Raw genomic sequence first — 23592 nt, 5'->3', positions numbered from 1 at the left:
GACACAGTCTACAGATAAAACTGATTTATTCAACCACACCAATTTAGTATCTGCGATATCAAAGTATATTCTCCTAGGTTGTTTAAAGAGCTTTGAATCATGAAAATTTGAAACATTTGGATGATATGTGTATTAAAGTTCGAAAGCTATAAATATGATTCTTAAAACAGTTCTACATTCCTATTACCTTTCACATTAATCATTTGATTAAAATAAGTGATGTATTTAGTAGTACATCTTTGATATAAGGAAATTAGTAATCACCTACAAAGGAATGGGTGCAGGTTAATAAAGCATACACACACATATGCACACATGCACACACACGCACACTCACATATTCTGGCTTGCCTCCTGATCTACTACATAGCTGCAACAAAAATTGAAAAGCGTGCCCATAATTGTAATGAACTCTTTATAGAAACAAGCTCTTCAGAATTAACATATGGCACTTTAATTCAAATTCACTACAGGGTAAGGAAAGTGCTTCACAATGGAGTATAATGGAAAATTAATAAGCATCAAGAGCTTTTTAAGTATAGGAAAATACTTTTAGATAAGAAGAAAAACTATACTTAAATGAAGCACACTATATATCTTTTCCCTCTGGGAGTGGTGGTGGGTAAATCCTAGGAATATTTTAGCTTTATCATTATACATTTAGCTGCACTTCCTTTCTTTCCATTTAAAAAAAAAAAAAAAAGAAAGAAATATTTCTCTCTTTTTTTTTTATTTGTTTATTTGTTTTCACCAGGCACACATCTAGGTGCTAGGGATGAAGCAGCACCTACCCTCAGGAGAGGTTTATCTTGTCAACCAGTAACCAAAGTTTGTGTGAATTCAGTAAGTTAAGACATAAAACCAGTCACTTAAGGTAGTTTTATTTGTTTCCATTGTAACAGCTTCTGATATTACATTTTTAAAAAATTATTTTATTTTATTTTTTAAGGATTTTTCATGAAAAATAGCTAACATACAATAGTATATTAGTTTCAGGTGTACACCATAATTATTCAATATTTATGTACCTGAAGAATTGATCACCATGATAAGTCCAGCAACCGTCTGACATCGTACTACACTATGACAATACTGTTAACTATATCTCCTGTGCTGTACACCACATCCCCATGACTTGTTTGTTTTATATCTGCAAATTTGGACCTTTACTCCCCTTCACCTTTCCCCTCTTTTTTAATTTTTCAATTACAGTTGACATTCAATATTATTTTATATTAATTTCATGTGTACAGCTTAGTGGTTAGACATTTGCGTAATTTAAGAAATGATCCTCCTGACTAGTCTAGTACCCACCTGGCACTGTATATAGTTACTACCATACTATTGACTATATTCCTTCTGCTTTACATCCTCATGACTATTTTGTAACTTCTGTTTTGTATTTCTTAATCCCTTGAACTTTTGTACCGTTGCCCAACCCTCCCATTTATCACTCCAATAACTCTATAACCAGTGACATCATATATAGTTATTACAACATTACTGACTATATTCCTTATGCTATATCCTATATCCCCATGAATACTGTGTAACAACCAATTAGTACTTTTTAATCCCTTCCCCTTTTTCACTCACCCCCAACTCCCCTCCCACCTAGCAACCATCAATATGTTCTCTGTATCTATGTGTTTGTTTCTATTTTGTTTATTTTGTTCTCTAGATTCCACACATAAGTGTAATCATGCTTTCTGTCTCTCTGTCTGACACACTCCACTCAGCATACCTTTCATGTCCATTCATGCCACTGCAGATGGCAAGAACCCATTTTCTTTCATAGCCAGCGATATTTCATTGTATATATGAACCACTTCCTCTTTATCTATTCATCCGTCAATGGACACCAAGGCTGCCTTCTCATCTTGGCCATTGTAAACAATGCTGCAATGAACGTACGGATGCAGAGTAGAATTTCAGTTTCTTCATACAAATATCCTGAAGTGGGATTACTGGGTCCTTCTTTGTCACTTGTTGTATAGCCTTTTAATATGTATTGTATCCGGTATAAGTATTGCTACCTCAGATTTTTTTTTTCCATTTTCATGAAATATCTTTTTCTATCCTTTTACTTTCCATCTGTGTGTGTGTGTGTGTCCTTTAATCTGAGGTGACTCTCCTGTAGGCATCATATGTAAGGATTTTTTCTTATCCATTCAGACCTCCTATGTCTTTTGAGTGAAGCATTTAATACAATTCATTGAAAGTAATAATTGATATATACGTAGCTATTGCCATTTTATTATTCAAAATTTTGATATTTTTCTTTTTTTCCATCTTAAAGAACTAATGTTCCTTGTAATACTTGTTTGGTGGTGATGAACTCCTTTAGCTTTTTCTTGCCTGGGAAGCTTTTTATCTGTCTTTTGATTCTAAATGATAGCTTTGCCAGGTAGAGTAATCTTGGTTGTAGGTCCTTACCTTTCATCATTTTTGTATTTTGTGTCAATCCCATCTGGCCTGGAAAGTTTCTGTTGAGAAATAAATTGACAATCTTATGGAATCTCCTTTATTAGTAACTAATTGACTTTCTCTTGCTGCTTTTAGGATTCTCTCTTTGTCTTTAATCTTTGCCATTCTAATTATAATGTGTCTTGCTTGGTGTGGGCCTGTTTGGGTTCATCTTGTTTGGGACTCTCTGTTCTCCCTGGACTTGTATGTCTATTTCCTTCACCACGTTAAGAAAGTTTTCAGTCATTATTTCTTCAAATATGTTCTCAATCCCTTGCTTTCTCTCTTCTCCTTCTGCTACCTCCGATGCAAATACTGTTACACTTGATGTTGTCTGTCTCTTAAACTATCCTCATTTTGTTTTGTTCTTTAATTCTTTTTTTTTATGTCTGATTGGGTGTTTTCTGCTTTCTTGTCTTCCAAATCGTTGATTTGATCCTCTGCTTCATCTAGTCTGATGGTGATTCCTTCTAGTGTATTATTCATTTTGTTTATTGTATTCTTCACTTCTGGCTGGTTCTTTTTTTTATGATTTCTATGTCCCTTTATATGCTTGCAATCTCTTTGTTGAAGTTCTCACTAAGTTCTTTGAGCATCCTTATAATCATTGTTTTGAACTCTGTCTCTGGTAGATTGCTTGCCTCCATTTTATTTAGTTCTTTTTCTGGAGTTTTCTCCTATTCTTTCACTTGGGATATATTTCTTTGTTTTCTCATTTTGTCTGCCACTCTGTTTCTCTCTATGTATTAGATTTCCTATGTCTCCCAGTCTTGGCAAGGTGGCATTATGTAGTAGGTACCCTGTGGAGACCTGGCACAGTCTCCCTGGCCACTTGCACCAGGTGCTATAAAAGTTCCCCTTGTGTGGGTTGTGTGTGCCCTCCCATTATAGTTGAGTCTTAATTGCTATTGGCATGTCATTGTATGGGATTGACCTACAGGTTAACTGGCTGTGAGGTTTGGCCACATCCACAGCTTACAGGATTCTATGCGGAGGGCTTACCCTACTGAGTGGGATTCATCCCAGCAGGCTCTGGTGCCTGCTGAGACTGCCCTTTGGGTGTGTCACTTGTGAAGCTAATTGGGCAGTGCTCTGCTGTGTTTTGAAGCCAACCTCCAAGTGTGTTGCTTCTGGGGCCTCTTGAGAGGGGCTCTGGTGCAGGCCCAGATAATCCACTGTGTGTGACTGGCTGGGGACTACCTAGTAGGAGCTACAAAGTGACCTGAGGTTGTTCACTCCTGTGCTAACCCTGGAGGCATGTGGGAAAGGCTACACTTGTGAAGAACCAAGGATGTCTGCCACCAGCACTAAGTCTGGGATAGATGTGCAAAATGCCAGGACACCCTGAGGCCTGTTGCCACCTTCCAGCTCCCTTAAGTTTCAGCCACATGAGTTGGTGAAGTAGGGTCTTAGGGAGTCACTAGAGTAAGAAGAGTTGTGGTCAGCAGATTAATAGAGATTTTTGTTTAGTGCCCATGCTGAGCCTGGAGCTCTTCAGCAAAAGTCTCAGAACACACCCAGGCCAGTCACTACTCACCTGGGACCCATGGACTCAAATAGTTTTCCAAGAAACAGTGCAATATGGGTGGAGCTGGCTACTTGCCGAGAAACTGCCTCTGGTATTGGATGAGTTGGGTGGGGAGGGGTCTCAGTGAGTCAGCAGGGCGGAGCATCGGAGCTCACCAGGCTTTTCAGATTTAGAGTTTACCTGTGGGGGGCGGGCTCAACACAGAAAAGATGGCTCCCGCCTGCAGGCTACACAGAGTACCCCACACAGGGAAAATGGTGACCTTTCTCCAGTCCATGCACTTAAGCCGCACACCTCAGTCTGCCCCCTGTATGTCTCTGACACTTTCCGAGTCACTGTCCCTCCGCTGGAGCCCAAGGTGAGTGCCTGAGAGTGAGAGAGTCTGTGTGCAGGCCATTTAAGAGAATGTCTGGGTTTCCCACAGCCTTCAGTCCTGCCTGGATGTCAGAATCTCTATAGTATTTCACAGCCAGATGTTGTGGGGAGCTCCTCTTCCTGGCACTGGTACTCTGGGCTCGGGAGGCTCATGTGAGGCTCAGGTCCCTCACTCGTAAGGGACCTGAGGGGGTGGGGGACCTCCACATTCGAGACATCTGTCCTGATTCTCAACCGCCACACAGAGATTTCAGGTAGTTTGATTTTAACAATATGTTTTTCTGTAATAGTAAGTGCAAATGACATTATAAGTATGTTACTTAAGGTTTCCATAATTACTTTTTATATATTATATAAATATATAAAATATATTTATATATATTTATATATATAAAATATATATATTTTATATATATAAATATATTTATATTTTTTATATAAAATATAAATTTTATATTTATATTTTAATATAAATATATTGCCCTAACAAACCTGACAGAGTTGCTATCAGCTTTACTGCAGAAAAACACCATTATATGTACATGTACTTTGTGTAATTATAAGTACAATGCATAGGTGATGCGTTGGAATCATAAATATATACAGCATACACACCTAGCATTATGCTAAAACTCATGTGGAAATGTAAAATAGAGATGAATATTTTCAGTCTGGTTGGGAAAAATGTAATTATAAAAAAGTGAAGAACTGTCACAAAACCATATTAAAACAACAAGAACAACAACAATAACAACTAGATCAAGCTTTCTTTGTGAGACCTCTAAACTACCTGCATAGAAATCACCTGTTTTCCTAGTTAAAATGTGGGTACCTAGCCCAGCTCTAGAATTACTGAATCAACATTTCTAACAAGATAGTTAATACTCTTAAGTACTGAGAACCACTTACCTCAAGATATTAATGGCACTAGGAGCTCTCATTCTGGAAAACACTTCTATAGAGGATCTTCGAGAACTCACTTAAATTCACCCATGTTCAATGTCCTCAGAATATATAAGGCTCTCCAGAAGTTCCTTCACATTCGGTAATTAATTGTCAAGACACACTTGGACTCACTGATCCATATAGATAGGAAAGAGCAGGCCTCACTGGCCCTGCTGTTCTATAGGTTGGGCCTTCTCTTAGTGACTCATCTTCACCTCATAGTCCCCTTTTCTCTCTTGCGCTAAGTGGACACCTTTCATTAGTCCTTCAACACTGCTCTTCTGTGTGCATTTTGGATTAAAATTTCTCCTCTGTGGTCCTTGTGTCTGATGACATTTTTAAAGGAAACTTCTTCTACATAACCACAGTATAATTATCACCCTCAGGAATGTAGTATTTGTACAATAATATGATCTAATATACAGTCTGTACTCAGATGTATCCCACCATTTCAATAATGAACTTTGTGGGAATGCCTTGTTTGATCCAGAATATAAGCAACAGTAAAACATTATTTTTATTTATCATGTCTTTGTTCTCTTGGAATGTAGATTGGTTCCTCAGCCTCTTTTGTTTTTTCTTTTTCTTTTATGACATTGACATTTTTGTAAAGTCTAGGTTTATTGTTTTGCAGAACAATGTGACTGAATTGATTATTTGAAGAGCAACTTCTCAGAAGAGTTGTGTAATTTTATCAGTAGTGTCCTGTGTAGTAGAAGTGTGTTTGGGTAGAAAAACTGAGCAGGGTCCTGGACAGTTAAGTTTATGCAGGACTGTGATTTTACCAATTAAATATTGTTAGGAACAAAGGGAGATCTGAAGGTGGGGTGATTGTAAGAACTTCATAAGAGTCAACCATGGAATCTAAATAGTAAGGAGAAAAATGAGAGCACCTGGGGAGATGTGAATGATGATAAGTTGCTTGAAGTAGTCACCTGGCATTCTTTAGGAAATGAAAGTATTTAAGAATTTAATTTAACACCAATTATTTTTGTACTTGGGGAATTCCAAAATCTTTTTGGTAAATTGATATTTTATAAATTTCTTCTATATCTATTTAGATGGATCGATAGATAGATAGATAGATAGATAGATAGATAGATAGATAGATAGATAGATAGATAATTCTTGCCATTTAAATGAGATTTTGAGATTGGGATTATTTATGCATTGTTTGGATAATTGTAGTTAATACATATTAGTAGTAGTACTCTTATTACTTAAAATTGCTGGATAAATGTAGCTGATTACTCTAACCAGTAGACATTCCAAATAAAGTGCTGCACTCTTCGATAGCCACATATTGGAAATATTTGTGGGTCTTATTTTATTTTTGTGGCTTAAAACAAATTGTAACTCTGTACAAGAAAACTAGAAAACCATTAATCAGATTGGTTAGAATATTTATATTGTCACATGTGAGCCTATATAGAAATGTAAAAGTACAGGATCTACTCTCTGATCTTTTGGTTATATATTCCCCTGGAACAATTTTTTTCTTTTTTTTTTCTTTCTTTTTTTTTTATGTTGCCTGTTTCCACACTCATTCTGGTCAGGCAGCTAACCTTCAAAAGTCTGTGAGAAAAGATAACAGTGGTTAGGGTTCTGCTAATCAAGTGTGTAGTATTGCAATATCAATCAATGTCCAACGTGGTAATTTCTTCAGTTGGTCAGTCTCTTCAAGATATTTGCATAAAAGATATATATATTCCCATATTGTTAGCTGTTTAGAGCACATAATAATACTGATTTTCAAATTAGTTGTCAGTAGTTAACTCTCCTATAATGTAACCTTCAGGAAGTATCAGGAAATGTTCTGTCTGGGTTTAGTTGCTATTGACCATGGTGTTTCCAGAAATAATAAGTTAAAAACTTTTATATAGCTATTAATTGTGATCTTATTATTGGCTGAGACATAGCTAGAGAGAGAGATGCTAACAGCACAGTTGAAAACAATCATCATGTGCTTTGCAGACTGACTTTGTCTCTCCCGCTGTACTTTATCTTTGGTAGTTGAAGTCACATAGATATTTCCTCAAGCAGTAGAAACTCAGATATGTGCCGAGCAGGACTCTTCTACCATAGGTAGTCATGGCCTAGAAGATGTAAAAATAAGTGATCTTCTTTAACCTCATTTGCATATTGTATACATGTTATTTCACCAAATCAAAAAAGTGCCTGTTTTCTTTTTTCCCTGGACAATACTACATCTAATTTACTGCACAGTTGTCCCCTAGCTTTCATAATATTCAGTCCCACCTTGAATGGCTGTATGGCATCGTTTCTCTTATGCATCAAGGTGAAGAGCCAACCATGCCAAACACTTGCTATATGCAGAAATGAAATGGATGGAAGGCAGGGGCATTCCTCTCAAATGGGCTTCATCCGATGTAGGTGAAAAGTGAGCTTGGAAGCCTTGATAAACGTTCATTCAAAAGTAGAGGCTTTTTGAAATTCTGAGGCCATTTACAACAATCTCTTTCCAATATATCAATCTTCAGTTGTTCCACCACCTTCATGAAGGGTCATACAAATGGCCTTGGCTTTGAAGATTTCCCTGGCTGCTTTTTACTTTATTGCAGCCACATCTGGAACAAAAGATGGGTGAGGAAGAGAGGATCAAAAATGGTGCAAGAGGCATCCCCTACAAATGGCTTTTGAGTTGAAGAGTAATATATCGCAGAGCCAATAATCGAGTTTTGGCTTTACAATGCTGAATTTTATGATTTTTTCCCACTTTTTAAAATTTATCAATCACACCCGAGGTATTCTCCATTTTTATGCAATAGAGTGAGACAGTTATCTAAATATTAAAAACACTCTCTTAGAGGTATAATCAAAATTAAAGTGAAGTGATAAAAGTGAACAATGATGTCTCCATTGACGATTTCATTTAAAAAGCATAGCTTCTACAAACGCAAGGATGAAATCTACAGAAGAAAAGTGGGAGGTGAAGTGGAGCAATAGAAGGGCATTAGTAGAAAACCTTGCACAATGTTAATAACTTTGCAAGACTAGGGTTAGTCTCAAATGTTGTTATGTTAAAAAAAATACAATAGTCAGTTAAAGTACTGATTTGAATTTTTATTTTGTAAGTGAATAAAGTTAGGCAGAAGAGTTAATCCTCTCTGTATTTAGAGGACTAAAGAACAAAAGACCTTAAAACGGGTGGGACAAGATATGTTTGAATTTGATCAGAGTAAAATTATGGGCAGAAAAGACAGCTGAGTGAAGGAGCAAGTTTTCATCAGCACCACCCTTGATGCATTGGCTCATAAAATAAAATAACCTGTATATCCTGCTTTTGAGGCAAAACGTGACAGACGGTCCCAGCTTACAATGGCTTGATTTGTGATTTTTCTCCTTTACAGTTATGCAAAAGCGATGCACATTCAGTAGACATGGTACTTTAAATTTTGAATTTTGATCTTTCCCGAGCTAGTGACACGCACACAGTAACAACACTGTCCTTGTGATGCTTTGCAGAGTTAGTGCCCCAGCTCCCAGTCAGGCCACGTGGTCAGGAGGGCACTCCCCAGTGGACTATATTGATACTCTCCAATGTACTGTGTCGCCAACGTTTTTTGGACATTGTGTTTTGGGCATGTTTAAAGTAGGCTAGGCTGAGCCGTGATGTTCAGTAGGTTAGGTGAATTAAATGCATTTTGACCTAAGATATTTATGAGTGTATCGGTTCTTAGTCCCATCCTAAATCAAGGAGCATCTGTATGTGACAATGTTAGAAGTAATCTGTTCTCTTAATATTCTGTCATACCATGAGTTACACCTTACCATCAAAATTTCAAAAATGTTGTTTTTGTTATGAGAAGATCTCACCCAGAACTCATTTCATCCTTTAGTGCGTAACTATTCTATGTAGATCAAACAAAAAAGAGAATGTCTTTATTTTGGTCCCTAGCATGTGAACAATATGCTTCAACCTTATTTATAATGAGGTTGAATGGGGGCATTCTGCATCATTCACCGCACTTCAAACACATCTATCAGTCGGAATTTGGATATTATTTGATATAAGATTTTCCTAATTAAATGTAAATCCTTTTGTGGTATCAGAATAATCCTTTTACTCTATTATTTGCATTAAATATTAAGACTCTTTGCTGTAATACCTCTGTAAGTATAGACTCTCACGGCCTATTGCCATGATGCTGTTTAGTGAAGTTACTTAACCTGACAGCCTTCTAGCCAATAACCGACATGCAGTTCTATCTAGAATGTAGAATGTAGACTTACACCATTAGTGACTTGAGTGACATATTATCACAAAGATTAAAAATACATTCGTAGTAGAAGAAGAAACATTGCATAGTGACAAAGTACTAGTGAGGCTTTTGGCTGAGTCCCAGGGAGACAGTGAAAGAAGGAGAAAAGGCAGGAAAATAGTGTAGGTGAGAACAATCAGAAATAGCAGGCGTCAAGAGAGCAACCAAGGCAGGTAGGACAGAAATGCTTTCCTGAGTATAATCATCACTTACTGAAATAAAAATTTTTGAATGAATGCATTCCATTTGACAATTATATGATTCCAGTCACTTTAAGTTCTGTTTCACCTCTCTTTCCTTCAAGGTATTAACAGTGTTGGATTTCCTAATCATCCACTGTTACAACTCACTCCTTCTCACATTATGCAGTGGAAGCCTCTCAACTACTTTCCTTCAGTCTAATATTTTTCTCTCCGAATGGTAATTTAGGTGTAGAAACAGCCTATATTTTTCCCAGTTTTGTCATGGTTTTAGATGCCATGCCCTGCAAGACCCCTGACCACAGAAGACGAAGAACTCATTCACATAACTGGGGCTAGCACAAGTGGTTCCCACAGCCTCTTGTCACTTCTTCATTGGTGACAATCCGCACCACCTTGTCACTCTATCATTTACATGATCGTGCACACATCCTAGGCACATTGGGAGGGAGCTGAGCAGCTATCAGGCATTGTCACCTACCCCGTGCTGTGATTTTCAAGGTGGAAACAATCCATTTCCCACTCTGATCCAAATCTAAGTAGATTCCAACTGGAGGCTTTACAGCTTCAGGGGTCTGGAAATAGGACAGGATCTTTTTCTGTGGCTAGAAACTGGTTCTTAAGGGTAGAAAAGGTAGTTGTGAAACAGAGAAGGCAAAATACAGCAGTGACCATGGCCGAAACCCCTATGATTTGTGACTCCATTAGACACTGACCGTATGAGTATTACGGGAAAAGTTCCCAGCCAGGCAACAATATAGTATGGTTTGGAGGGGTGTATGCAGGAGCGTCTGAATGAGGTATCATCCACATATGGCTTTAGGAAAAAAGTACATATGTGAATGAGGGAACAAGTCTGCAGGAGCACAAGAAAACTATACTCAGAAAACCTCTTTCACATTAGGCCGATAGGGACATAAAAGCTTCCCATTTGGAGGGTAATGTGATTCCATGATATATCTATCTATCTATCTATCTATCTATCTATCTATCTATCTATCTATCTATCTATCTATATATCTATATATGCATATAAATATAGATATATATAAAACATATTATATAATTATATAATTGTATAATTATATAATGACAAAGGATGTTTGAGTTAAATTTAACTTACTTTCATTGGTTATAGAGGAATAATCTTTATTAGGAATTTTTACAAATTACCAGGATGATTTTATAAGTTATCTGTTGTTGTTATAATAGTTTGAATCTTTTCCATTAACATATGTTTTAGACAATATAATCAAGTCCTAAACATCTGACTTAAATATATCTAGTATTCATTTAAAATCTCGCTTACCTGGAAAATAATGTGCTGCAAGGAAAATATTCGTTAAAGAATTCTTTTTCTGCTTTCTAGAGTTTATCAAATTGTTACAAGTACCACTTAATTTTTCATTAATTAAATTTAAGTAATGTTTTCATATTGTAATTTAAGTAACGTTTCATCCTCTTTTGAGAAAAAGCTCTAGTTAAATAGCGTTCATTCCTACACTCACCTTGAGACATATTTTGATTCAGATGGTGTGCATCAAGTTTTTACCGTAATAACCATATCATAACCTATACTCTTTGTTACAAACATATTAAATTAGTATGCCAAGGTAAAACTGGTCCACTGTTAAATAAATATATGAAAAGATGTATGTTTATGTTATCTGTCTACATAGAAACAACTATATCAGAACAAAATGCTCTTGCTCTGAGAGTGGAGTATACAAATAAATGACATCAATACAAAGAATTTTCTCTCTTCCCTCTATAGGACAATAGCTACTAGGAAGGGTTTGATGGCGCTGCTGGTACCAGGCTAAGGTCTGGCTGCCGTTGCTTGAAAAAGCCAAAAATCAAAAGACAAGGTTGGTGGAAAGAAAAGTAGGTTTATTCAGAATGCCGACATTCTGGGAGGATGGCGCACTCCTTTCCAAAGTTCAGCCCGCTTCCTAGACCAGTCACAGGAGGAAGAAAGGAAAAGGGGAGTCAGTCAGGCAGATGTGAGGGATGACATCCTTCCTGGGGTCTGGGTCTGTTTTAAGATAATGTTATCTCAGGACTCCAGCACTGTGGCTTGGGGCTTTATGCGTCACCAGTAAAGTCCCAAGGGAGTTGCAAAATGGATTCTGGTGTCTGGGCGCCTCAGGAATAAGAAATTGTTCTTTCAGGTTAGGATTCTGTTGATTAAAATGATTACAAGGTATGTGTAGCCTTGAGGAAGGGAACAAAACAGGGTTCTTAAGACAATCAGTGAGAGGAGAAGAGAAAACAGCTGAATATCAGGGTGGATCTACCGGTACTGCAAACTAGCTAAGTCTAACTACAGGTGGCTAGATAGCAAGCTATGAAGGTCAGTCAAACTAAAAGAAACTAGCTCAATCTAACTATATTATTGATTCTCTGAGTTTTACCCTTACAGGGCTGCCTGATCATGTGGTCATCCCTGAACTGATCACAGAGGTGGATATGGGGAAAACGGTGTTGGCACCTTGATTGAATGTTTTACTAGAATGACCTACTGAATGAAGGGCAGAAGTTAGCCAATAAATAGAGGATAATAGTATACCTGTATGGTATTAGAGGGAAAAGTTTTGCATAGCCAGTCAATCAATGGTCCTGATGCTCAGTCAAGTGATTTAATTTTCTTGTCTCTGAGATGATCTAGCTATACGCTGTTTACCAAGACCATAGACTGTCCACCACTACCATTAACGACGAAATGGTGCATTACCACGAAGAATAAATAGTACATTACAGATAATAAGAAGAAACATTTCTATTGTAACAGTTATATACGATGTCAGAGGGGTAGTAGGTGGGGGTGTTATCACTTTGTGAGGGGTATAAATGTCTAACTTACATTCCTTTGTACAGATGAAATTAATAATAATCAAAAAGAAACATTTCATAGAGACAAAGCCCTGCTGCTCCTGATAAGCACAGTAAATGCATATTCATGCTGTGACTATTCTCTTTAATAATAGGGAAGAGCTCAAAATAAATGCAGAGGTGGAACCAGACAGGGATGGTGGGGAGAGCAATGCCCAGAGCGTAGCTAGAATAGAATCAATTGTTCCAAAGAAGCTAAGATTAATAACTCCATGACTATATGAATGTAAATGAGTATATAGGTATATATTTTATGATAGAATAACAGTTCAATTTTAACTGTAGAAAGAATAATTTGAGTAGGACAATGAAAGAGTTGGAATTCTTCAGCTACTTAAAGTGGTTTTAGAGTCACTGGGCAGCACGGCACTTTATAATTCTTGGAGGACAGAGCCTATACTTGCTATAGGATCTTTTATTCATGAAATAGTGGGCAAAGTTAACATTCTGGTTTCAGAGCGAGAAAGTCCCAAGATAGTCTATCAAATTGGATGAGTAGATGTGGCCAACCACTCAGTAATTCATTTGCCCCACCTAGTTCAGTGGTTCTTTTTCTCCATAGTAGATAGATGGCAAATACAGTTGAGGAGAAAATACTTTCTTTTTAATATCAAAGTGTACTGTACATAAAGTGATAATGCACATTACATGATACATTTCTATGGCTTTAGTTTTAAGACTTCTTTTGCTCTATTTGACCTCACATCTCGTAGTCACAACATTGCCATGAATAGATAGTGGTCCTTTTTTTTGCTATAATCATTGAAGCTGTACCATATGCTTTCTAGCAGATGAACATGAAAAAAAAAATAAAACTAATCATTTAAAATAGCTCAGCGATACTGTTCTTGGCATGGGATAGACTTCATGAATCTTTTGCAGCTATTTCATCTCACAATGTACCAGCTTCAGTAGATTTAACTCTCAACCTATCCTATATTTTCTTGACCTTGAACACTTATTAACATTTTATGGTTCTGGAATAGTTCTTACTCCATAATGACCATGCTCTTTTATGATCTATTATAATAATAGATTACACAATTATTTTATAGGACAATATATTAAATTCCTCTGATTTTTTTTTAAAAAAGCCTTTGAGCAAAATGTGAATAGGTGTAACAAGGTAAAAGAAACGACCTGGTTACATTTACTTAGACTATGGCTTGTCTCAACAAAAGGGACACCTGACTCAGCAAAATCCATCACCAAGTTGAAAGACTCTCCTCTCCCATCCACAAATGGCTGTCTTCTATCTTCAGGCTGATAAGAGGAATTAGTGTCTGTGTTTCTACAAGGAGAGTACTTCCTCTTATCTCTATCCTAAGGATAAATGCACTGCTATAACAGAAATATTAAATTTTCTTCTGTTTTAAATATAAAATTCATTTCAAAGCAAATACTAAAGCCTCATAACTATGCTTAGCCATTTTCTGTTATGTGCTGCCACTAATATCGCATTTCAATAATCCTTATGAAATGAGCATAAATCTTAGAAGTCAGATAAGACTCTTTCTGGCTTCATGGTTTGGTTTCAGGATAGTGAAATGAAGTAGATTTGAAGCCATCTCTGGAGAAAACGGAGCAATGAAGTTGTTAATCATGTTTGTGGCAAGCAGAAATGCAAAGCCTCTAAAATTATTGGAAGACTTACATCTAAATGAACATAAAGATGAAATAGATAGAGGTGCATAAAATATTCCAGGGACTTTTTACTATTATGTTCATTAGAGTTCCAGCTTAATGCATGCTTTATTGCTCAGAAATTCATTTCATTTGCATTTTAACTGAGTTTTAGTCATGTTAATCCTTTTTCTTCCCTTGCTAAGAAACTATTCAGCAACTACAGCAAAATACTGAAAGAAGAGAAAGACATTGAAGCAGCCTACTTACACTAAAACTTAAATGTGTCGTAGTTTCATAAACAAAAGAAATGTCTGTAACAAGTCCTGTGGACCATATTATAAACACCATAGTATTTTGTGTATTATAGAGTAAGCTGTATTAGACGTCAGGCAATTTTATTCATTTATGCTAAAGATTTAATATCAAGGGAGATTCAGTAAAAATCAACATCACATTTTGGCAGGAGTGAAAACGATTAAAGCAGTCACGTCTAGAAGCATGTAATTAATTTTCACAATGAACTCCAACGTGTAATATCATGCATTATTTAAACAGTTATGTAAATACAAGAGCAGTTTAAGTTTCTTTAAAAGTGTACGCATTCAGTTCAGTAATATGTTGACCTAATAGTAAGCTTTTTTTAATGAAAAAAATAAGTAGGTTTGTTTCTTAAATACTAATTATTGTAATGGTAATAAAATAGTTTTGTCCATATAATATAGACAAACCAAAAAGCCAATCCATTAAGAGTTACATCTTTATGATTCAATTGATTTCCAGCACATTCCTGGTCATTAGGTAAAACATAGTCCTTATTCTAATTCTAGCCCTATTCTTACTGAGAAGTTGGTAGAAAAATCATTTACCTAACTGAAAGTACCCCCAGTTTAATTAGGGGAGGGTAAAGTTCCATAGATTAATAATAGAATTTATATTTAAAAAAGCAACACTCATTTATCGTTAGTGTTCATTTCATGATATTGTCATGAGTCCCATGTAAAATATGCATAATTGTCTTATTTAGTAAAGATACACTATTAAGCTAATTGTCATTTCTGATTGAAAACAGCCTGAAAATATATTACTCTAACTTCAAGTTTATTACATTTTGAATGTTTATATCTATCTATCTATCTATCATCTATCTATCTATCTATCTATCTATCTATCTATCTATCTATCATCTATCTATCGTCTATCATGTAGCTACTATGTATCTTCTATCTATCTATCACCTATTCATCTATTTATAAGGTTAACAATTTATAGATCTATATCCATCTTTTATTCTCAAATTTTGCTTGACCATTTAGATTAAATAAGCTTCTAAAATTCAAATATGAATCTGTTTTTTAAAGGAAAAGACCTTATTTAAATTTGAAATCAGTAGAGATGTTTCCACAGTCCATGGCAAAGGGTCACCTTTCTTGCTGTTTAAAATGTTGGAGGCAAGTAATTGGGTTTCCTAATGCTAGTCTTAGGCTTCCTGTTATTAGCAGATTTGAAAAACCAGAGACACATTCGGAGGCCTGCCCTTATACTATTTATTGCATAAGGAGTTAAATGAAAAAAAGAGTTTGCTTTCTTCAGGAAGGTAGATACTTCTAAAATTAATCTGCATTTTAATTTCTGCCCTTAGTATCTAGCAATCAAAATAAAAACTTTCTCATTTAGAAAAATGTATGCAAGAAGTCAGTTTAAATACTACTACTAATAATAATTCTTCATGGACATGAAGACTGGGAGGAAAATATGCCAATTCAACAGTATGTGACCACAAATATTAATCGTTTGCATCAGATTTGTTTATAATTAGCTTTTTCTCAGAGAATAAATTGATAAATTGCATCAAAAAATAGTTTTGCCAAATCAGCAACTGACATCACCATTATTTTACAAATAAAATGCTTTTAAAAACTGAGGCACATATAGTGTTTTATTTTAAAATCCAAGTCTTCTAACAACTTTTATATAAAAATAGATGTAAACAGACAAAAAGTCAGAATATTAATATCAGACTTGATTTAAATGTTTTTAAACTTTATAGTTGGTATTAAAAAATTAGAAGCAATATAGAAGTATAAAATATATAAGAATGTGCCAGATAATGTGTGACACAATTACCCCACATCCAGAAATTACTTAGCAAAATGAAATTATAATGGAACATATTTTAATTTAAAATCTTATTAAATTAAAAGGATCACTTATAATATTCATATTTGTTTTTCAAAAATTTTCCAAGATGATCTAAATTTTAAAAAATTTAGTAACCAAAAGGACAATAATATTTTGTGACATGTAGAAATTATGTGAATATAAATTACAATGTCTGTAAATAAAATTTTATTGGGTCACAAAAAAAAAGGAAAAAGAACAAAGAAACTAGAGTATCATTCATTGTATTACTATACAGTTTTAGTAGCAAAACTTAACTACCATCAATTTAAAAGTAAATTTTCCTTGGAAATAGAAATATTTCTAAATTAATGTTTAATAATTTTTAAAAGTAAACACCTTAATCAGATTTTAAATCCTAAAAACATTATTAAACCTAAAATGTTTTATACTATAGGTAAATTGAAAAATATATACTATAGTTAAATTTAAAAAAATATAGGCCCAACATACGTGCATACTAATTAAACAATTTCACCTTAATGTTATAGTCATTCAAAAAGGAGAGACATAAAAATTAAAAGCTTATACGGCTAATTTTTCCCCCTGAGGAATCTCATGATTTTTTTTAAAAAAAAACCCTGCAAATTCTTGATATTAGACACTATAAAGGTATTCAATTTAAGAATGAAAGGTATATGTCCCTTGATGAGATTTGGCACAAAAAAAGTTAAATATTTTCTATTTTATGTTCAGAATTGACTGATCAGTGATGCTGACCAGGAAAGAAGAAATTTGGCTAGAAAACCTTTGTGTCTGTCCTCATGGAGTTCATAGTTAGTGCCTGAAACTGAGAATTGCAGAGTTGCTGAATTTTAACAGCCTTAGTAAGGCTGGTGGGACGAGGAGAAGATATATTGCAGAGAGAAATTAGAGTTGCATTCAACTCGTTCTCAATTTTGTTCATCACTGTCTCCTTATTATATGCCTAATTCTGTCCTCTCTCTGTGCAATACATTGGTGGGGAAAACAGTGTAGAAATATGGGTTCTGTGGAAATCTAGAGAGCAGATTTCTGACATCTAGAGACTATTTAGTACAATCATATGTAATCTTAGGACTTCCTTATATAACTAAGTTAATTTCTCTAAACTTAGTGACTAAGAATTCAATGGACAGTAGTGCTGCAGATATTTTCTAGTCCTCAATATTCTGGGCACCTGAGTGACCCACATTTCCCAGCCCCCTTGTAGTTAGTGAGGCACTTGCCCTGTACGCATCAATGGGCTGTAAGCAAAAGACATGTGTCATTTTTAGGATGAAGTATTTAAGAAAAAACTGTGAGTTCCCTATGTTCCTTCTTAGAACCCATATTGTGCAAGAGTCCATGTTTTGAGATGGAGGAGCAACAGAGTGGAAGCTCCTGAATTACTGAGGTACCACATGGAAGACAGACACCCCAAAAGTTACCAAACTCAGACTGCGTTTGGTATGAGTGAGAAATACACTTCACTGAATTAAGCCATTGATGTGTGCTTTTGCAATATAACCTGGTTTATCTTGACTAATCAAATGGGCCAATGCCAGGAGATGTATTTTACGAGTCTTACAATTGGTTTTGCACACTCTTTGTCCCTCAATGTGTGGAGATTTAATAGATCACAACAGGCATTAAATTTGTTACTGAAAGTATATTGTGCAAAGCATAGCCATCACAAAGGCCAACTGTATAAAGGACAATGTTTATGATGGAACATCCAGAACAAATTATGGTCATGACACAAACTTGTTTTCTGGTCTGTGGCCATCTCAGTACTTACTGAGCTATAATGTATTTCACAACCTTGAATAGAATATCCTTCTCTGTGCTTATACTTATTAGGATAGTGTTGGATCATTAATCATGAAAGGTTTTTATAATAGCAGTGGACTAATATGATTTTCGTGATCCATAGTACAAAAACGCCATGAAGTGTTCAATAGATAAACTATCTAATGGATCTGTCTGTTCCAGGTTTTTTTATCTATCAATCTCCTCTCGCGTTAGTCGCTCAGCTCTTGAAATATTGCCATCCATTTCTTGTAGCACATCTGCCTTCACAGGGAAGAGCAGTTCTATTCCTAGTATTCATTGTTCAGTCTCTAAAGCACAGGACCCCTGATTTTCAGCTATTAGTGTAAAAAAACACAGAAATCTGACTTGACCATAACAAGTATGCCTCTGACAAGACTATTTTCTCTCTGAAAACTCAATTCATTTGATAAGGAATTTAAAAAGTGACTAAATTGTGGAAATATTTGGTGGTGAGAATGTTTCCAAATTGTGTAATATACTCATATATTTCTATTTATACAGAACCTTATTTTAAAATAAATTTTAAAGTGACTTGCAGAAATATGTCATATAAAAGAAAATGCCATATCCTAAATCTAATAGAAAGAGACGATGAGCAAATAAGTGTTATGGCAGTTTGGGCTACAAAGCTATTATATAGAGATCTAGGCAAACTCAAGCATTCAGTAGGAGAATACCTAATCTCTAGGCTTTCTACCAGCCATCTCAAACATTTTGTAATTCATACAATTCACCATATTCATAAGATAAAATAAAATTATTTGCCTTGTAGCATTGTATTTTTTTAAACTATATCACAGAAGGAATTTTTCAAAGGTGTTTTCAAGCAGACGTGAATAATGTAAGAATCAATATGCTCGAAAGATATGACAAGAAATACATTGATGAAAACTAAATATCAAGTGCCTTTAGTCTATAAAGGACTAGGGTTAATCATGAAAAGTGATCATACGCAAACAGAATTTTTATGACCCAAACAAGTAGAATTTGACCCAAACGGCATTTAATGACGTTCTGCCCTCCATTTTCTTCTAAGAGTATGACATTTCTCCTTAGGTATGAAATGGGTTAAAGCTGACATATTTTCCTATAACTCTCGCTTGAACCCCAAATGTTGGATTTCCTCTCATAGGTATCCCTTACCTTTATTACCTGTTAAAATATCTGCGACTTGAAATCTTTAATTCACAGTGGAAAAAAATTGATGCCAAGCATATCTGGTATTATTGTGTATTTTAGAATAATAACGGTTTGGGGGATTTATCCGTGTTTTGGGGACCTGCAGCTTTTATGAGCTTAGAGTCTTTTTTACACATATATACAAATATCTCATCTTGTAAGTTAAAAAAAAGATTATGATCACATGAACACATTGCTAGGGCCCCCTGGGGCATTGGAAGTTGCTATGAGAATGAGGATGCAGCTCAAACTTCATTAGTTATAGTTCTGCCCTCAAGGATATTAAAATGTCCTCTTGACATTATTTTCACTAATACCTTCTGCTGTCCTCTTTGTGATGAACTTATGTGGAATCACAGGAGAAGGAAATGGTTGAAAAAGTCATGTTAACACTGGTGTCAAAAATTGCAGACATTGGGTAAAAACTAAAAAAAATATAAAAAAATGTGAATACACTATGGGCTTAAGTGAATAATAATGCATCAATATTGCTTTATTAATGGTAACAAAATAACCATACTGAGGTAAGGTGTTAATAACAGGAAACTTTCAGGGGAAGTAAAAATAGATATAGGGACTATCTGTACTGTCTGCTCAATTTTTCTATATATCAACAATTGTTCTAAAAATTTAACATATTAATTCAAATATTAAAGTAATTGTACTAAATAATAAAATATATAAATAATCCAATTTCCAAGGTCAAGATATTTGAATAGTTATTTCTCTAAAGATGTATTAGGTTGGTGCAAAAGTAATTGCAGTTTTTGCAATTTTTTTTTTTTAACTTTTTTAAACCGCAATTACTTTTGCACCAACCTAATACAAAGGCCAGTAAGCACATGTAAAGGTGCCCAACATTAGCTAGGGTGATTCAAATAAAAATCACAAGGATATTCCACTTCACACTCAACAGAATGGCTATAATAAATGAGACAGTGTGATAGTTACTTTTATGTGTCTACCTGACTGTATCAGCCAGGCCCAGATAGCTGTTGAAACATTATTTCTGGGTGTGTCTGTGAGGGAGTTTCTGGATGAGATTAGCATTTGTATCAATGAACTCTGTAAAGTAGATATCATCCCCGGTGTGAGTGGGCGTAATATAGTCCTATCAGGGCCTGAACATCAAAAGGCTGAGGAAATCGGAGTTTGCCCCTTTTTTTTCACTGCCTCACTCTTTGAGCTGTAATGTTTCATTTCATTTTCTCTCTCCCTGGACTGGGATATGCATCCTGAGATACAATGGTTCTCAGATCTTGGGACTGGGACTGAATTGCACCACAGCCTTTCCTGAGTCTCAGACAGCAGACCTTAAGATCTTCAGCCTCCATAATTACATGAGCCAGTTCCTCTTAATAAATCTCCTTTTATACCCTCTTGATTCTGTTTTTCTAGAGGACCCTAATAGTAGATAGTAACAAGTGCTGACATGAACATAGAGAAATTGGAACCCACATACATTGCAGGTGGAAAAGTAAATTGGTGTTGGGACTTTGGAAAACTGTTTGGCAGTTTAAAACTAAAGTTGCTATACTATCCAGCAATTCCATGCCTAAATATCTACCTGAGAGACAAGAAAACATACGTCCACACAAAAGCATGTATATAAAGTCCATAGCCACATTATTCCTAATAGCTAAAAAATTGAAAACAATCCCATTGCCCATAACTGATGAATTGTTAAACAAAATATCATACATCGGCATAATGGAATATTATTGGCAATAGAAATAATTCAGAATGGATACATGCTATAGTACGGGTGAACATTATGCTAAGTAGAAGAAGCTAGTCACAAAAAAAATCACATTATATGATTATATATATATGAATATATAAAGTATAAAAATCTATCAGAAAGAAATTAGATTAGTAGTTGCCTATGGCTTATGAAGGCTAAGATATTGGGGGGCAGTGGGTAGTGGGGTATGATGGAGAAGGATTGCTAGATTATGGTGATGTTTGCATCATTGCAATATACATGAAATCAATGAACTGTAGACCTGAGGAGGTAAACTTTATCATATGTATATATCAATGATGATGTCCTCAAACAAAGAATTGTAAATGTTTCCTTTGAATCTAAATCTGACTGAACTAACGAATACCATGAGGGTCAATAAATACTAACACACTGTTGCTTTCCCTATGTCTTCAAGAATTCATGAGTCCCAAGCTTTTGTAGAAATTGGGTCTGGGGACCTTTCACAGAATCCTCTTTTAGTGTGTCCCTTAACAGTAATTAGAAACCATGAGAGAGAGAGAGATAGACAGAGAGATAGAGAGAGACAGAGAGAGAGACAGAGACCCAACAATACTGTTAAGTACTATGCTCAAGTAAATAATTAAGTCATACCCTATCATCCATATTCTTTCACGTTATTGCAACAGATGAGACATTAAAAACTTGCTAAGTTCTCTTTGACAATCCTCTGTTCAAAAATTGTTTCAGCCTTTTGTGTAATATGATTGTTGGAGAACAGTTTGACCTGTCTCAAGTAGAGAATGCACCCCTGACTTGATGACCTTACTGCTAAAAATATCTGCTTAAGACTAAATATAAAACATCCACTGCCTTCCACTAAAGAAAAAAAACATAAAGTTATAAGGAAAATATGCTGTTCCGCTCCCCACACCAATGTCGGAGCATGTCAAGCAAGTTCCCATGAATTTCTGTGTTTCAGCTACACTGGTGGCCAGAGATAATATATGTCAAGAGTTCAGTTCACAGATAATGAAGGATTAAATAAAACTCAATGGCACTTGGGATGAAGAATAGCTATGAATTATATTTAGCTGAAAGTTGACTATGTGGAGTAAGACGGAAAGGTTGAGGTTAACCCTATATTTCTAGCTTGAGCAAATCAGAGATGGTGATGTCATTACCACAGATAGCTCACAAAAAAGGCCAAGCAAATGTAGTGGACTTCTGCTGATATTTAAGAAAATATATCAAAAAGATCGGAAATCTTAGGATGTTTGGCTATTTGGGGTTTCCCAGATTCTGAAATATGGATCTGATTACTTAGGTTTACTACAGAACCATATTTTCATATCAAATGTAGAAAATTTAGCCAGCGATGAAAGTATAAGTTCTACCCTTGGGTGAGATAAAACTGAAATCTTCTTGAACTCACTCTTCAGCCTCCTGCCCCACTCTATTATGTTGATTTGTACCTTTACTGCTAGAAGAGACTATAAAATGAAGATGTGAACTTACAAAATTGAGTCAGCTGAAGGATATTGTATGTGTATACATGTTTCCTTGCTCATTAGGAAAATATCTACAGAGGTAGTCTTTCATTCAACTTTTAAACACTTGAGAAGCAATTGCAACAGAGCCCAGTCCAGATGGGCTAATCGTCTATGATGAGAATACCAACATAGTCGTGAATGGAAAAGAATCATACGCACATCCTACCAGGAGGATAAGGGGTAAGGGTAAAATTCATCTTCTTTATGGTCTCAAATTAAGGTCTGTTCAAATTAAGTCTCTTCAGAATACATGCTGCTGCATTAGGGCAAATAGTGTCGGATCAAGTAATTTGAGCCTTCAAATGCTCAATTTCATCAGGCTCAGAGAGTGATAAAGGAAAAGATACGAGCTGCTTGTCACTCTGTGAAAGGTGTGTGCTACATCTGGTCACCTACGTAGGAACCTAGATTGAAACCTAAACTTAAGTATTGTGATTCTGATTTAAAAAGAGACATAAAGAGACTTAGTCTAACCAAATCCCTTAGTCTAACCAAAATGCAATTAAAGTCACTAGGACCAATGTCACTTCCTCAGAGACATCCCCATGGGTACAAACACACCTGTAGTCAGAAGAGGAGCAGAATAAGCCTGGTTGTGGTACAGCGTAAATGCAGTCTTATCAAAGACACTTCTATTACTATTATCTCTTGAATCAGACACCCAATCGTAGCATTTCCTTAGTAGTCCGTGACCCAAAATGAGCTGCACCATTCTCTTTTGCCCATGAATTTGATCAAGTATAAATGTAGCATTTAAAAGTGATTTAGTATTGCCTATTATTTACATACAAATTGTCATCTCAGGCCGGGATGAAGCTTGCAGATATAAACAGAATGATGACATAGTCTTCACGGTGAAGGTGATAAT

Source organism: Rhinolophus ferrumequinum, chromosome 7, assembly GCF_004115265.2.
Source record: "Rhinolophus ferrumequinum isolate MPI-CBG mRhiFer1 chromosome 7, mRhiFer1_v1.p, whole genome shotgun sequence".
Classification (NCBI taxonomy): Eukaryota; Metazoa; Chordata; class Mammalia; order Chiroptera; family Rhinolophidae; genus Rhinolophus; species Rhinolophus ferrumequinum.
The sequence above is the reverse complement of the archived record's forward strand: the minus strand, read 5'-3'. Positions refer to the sequence as shown.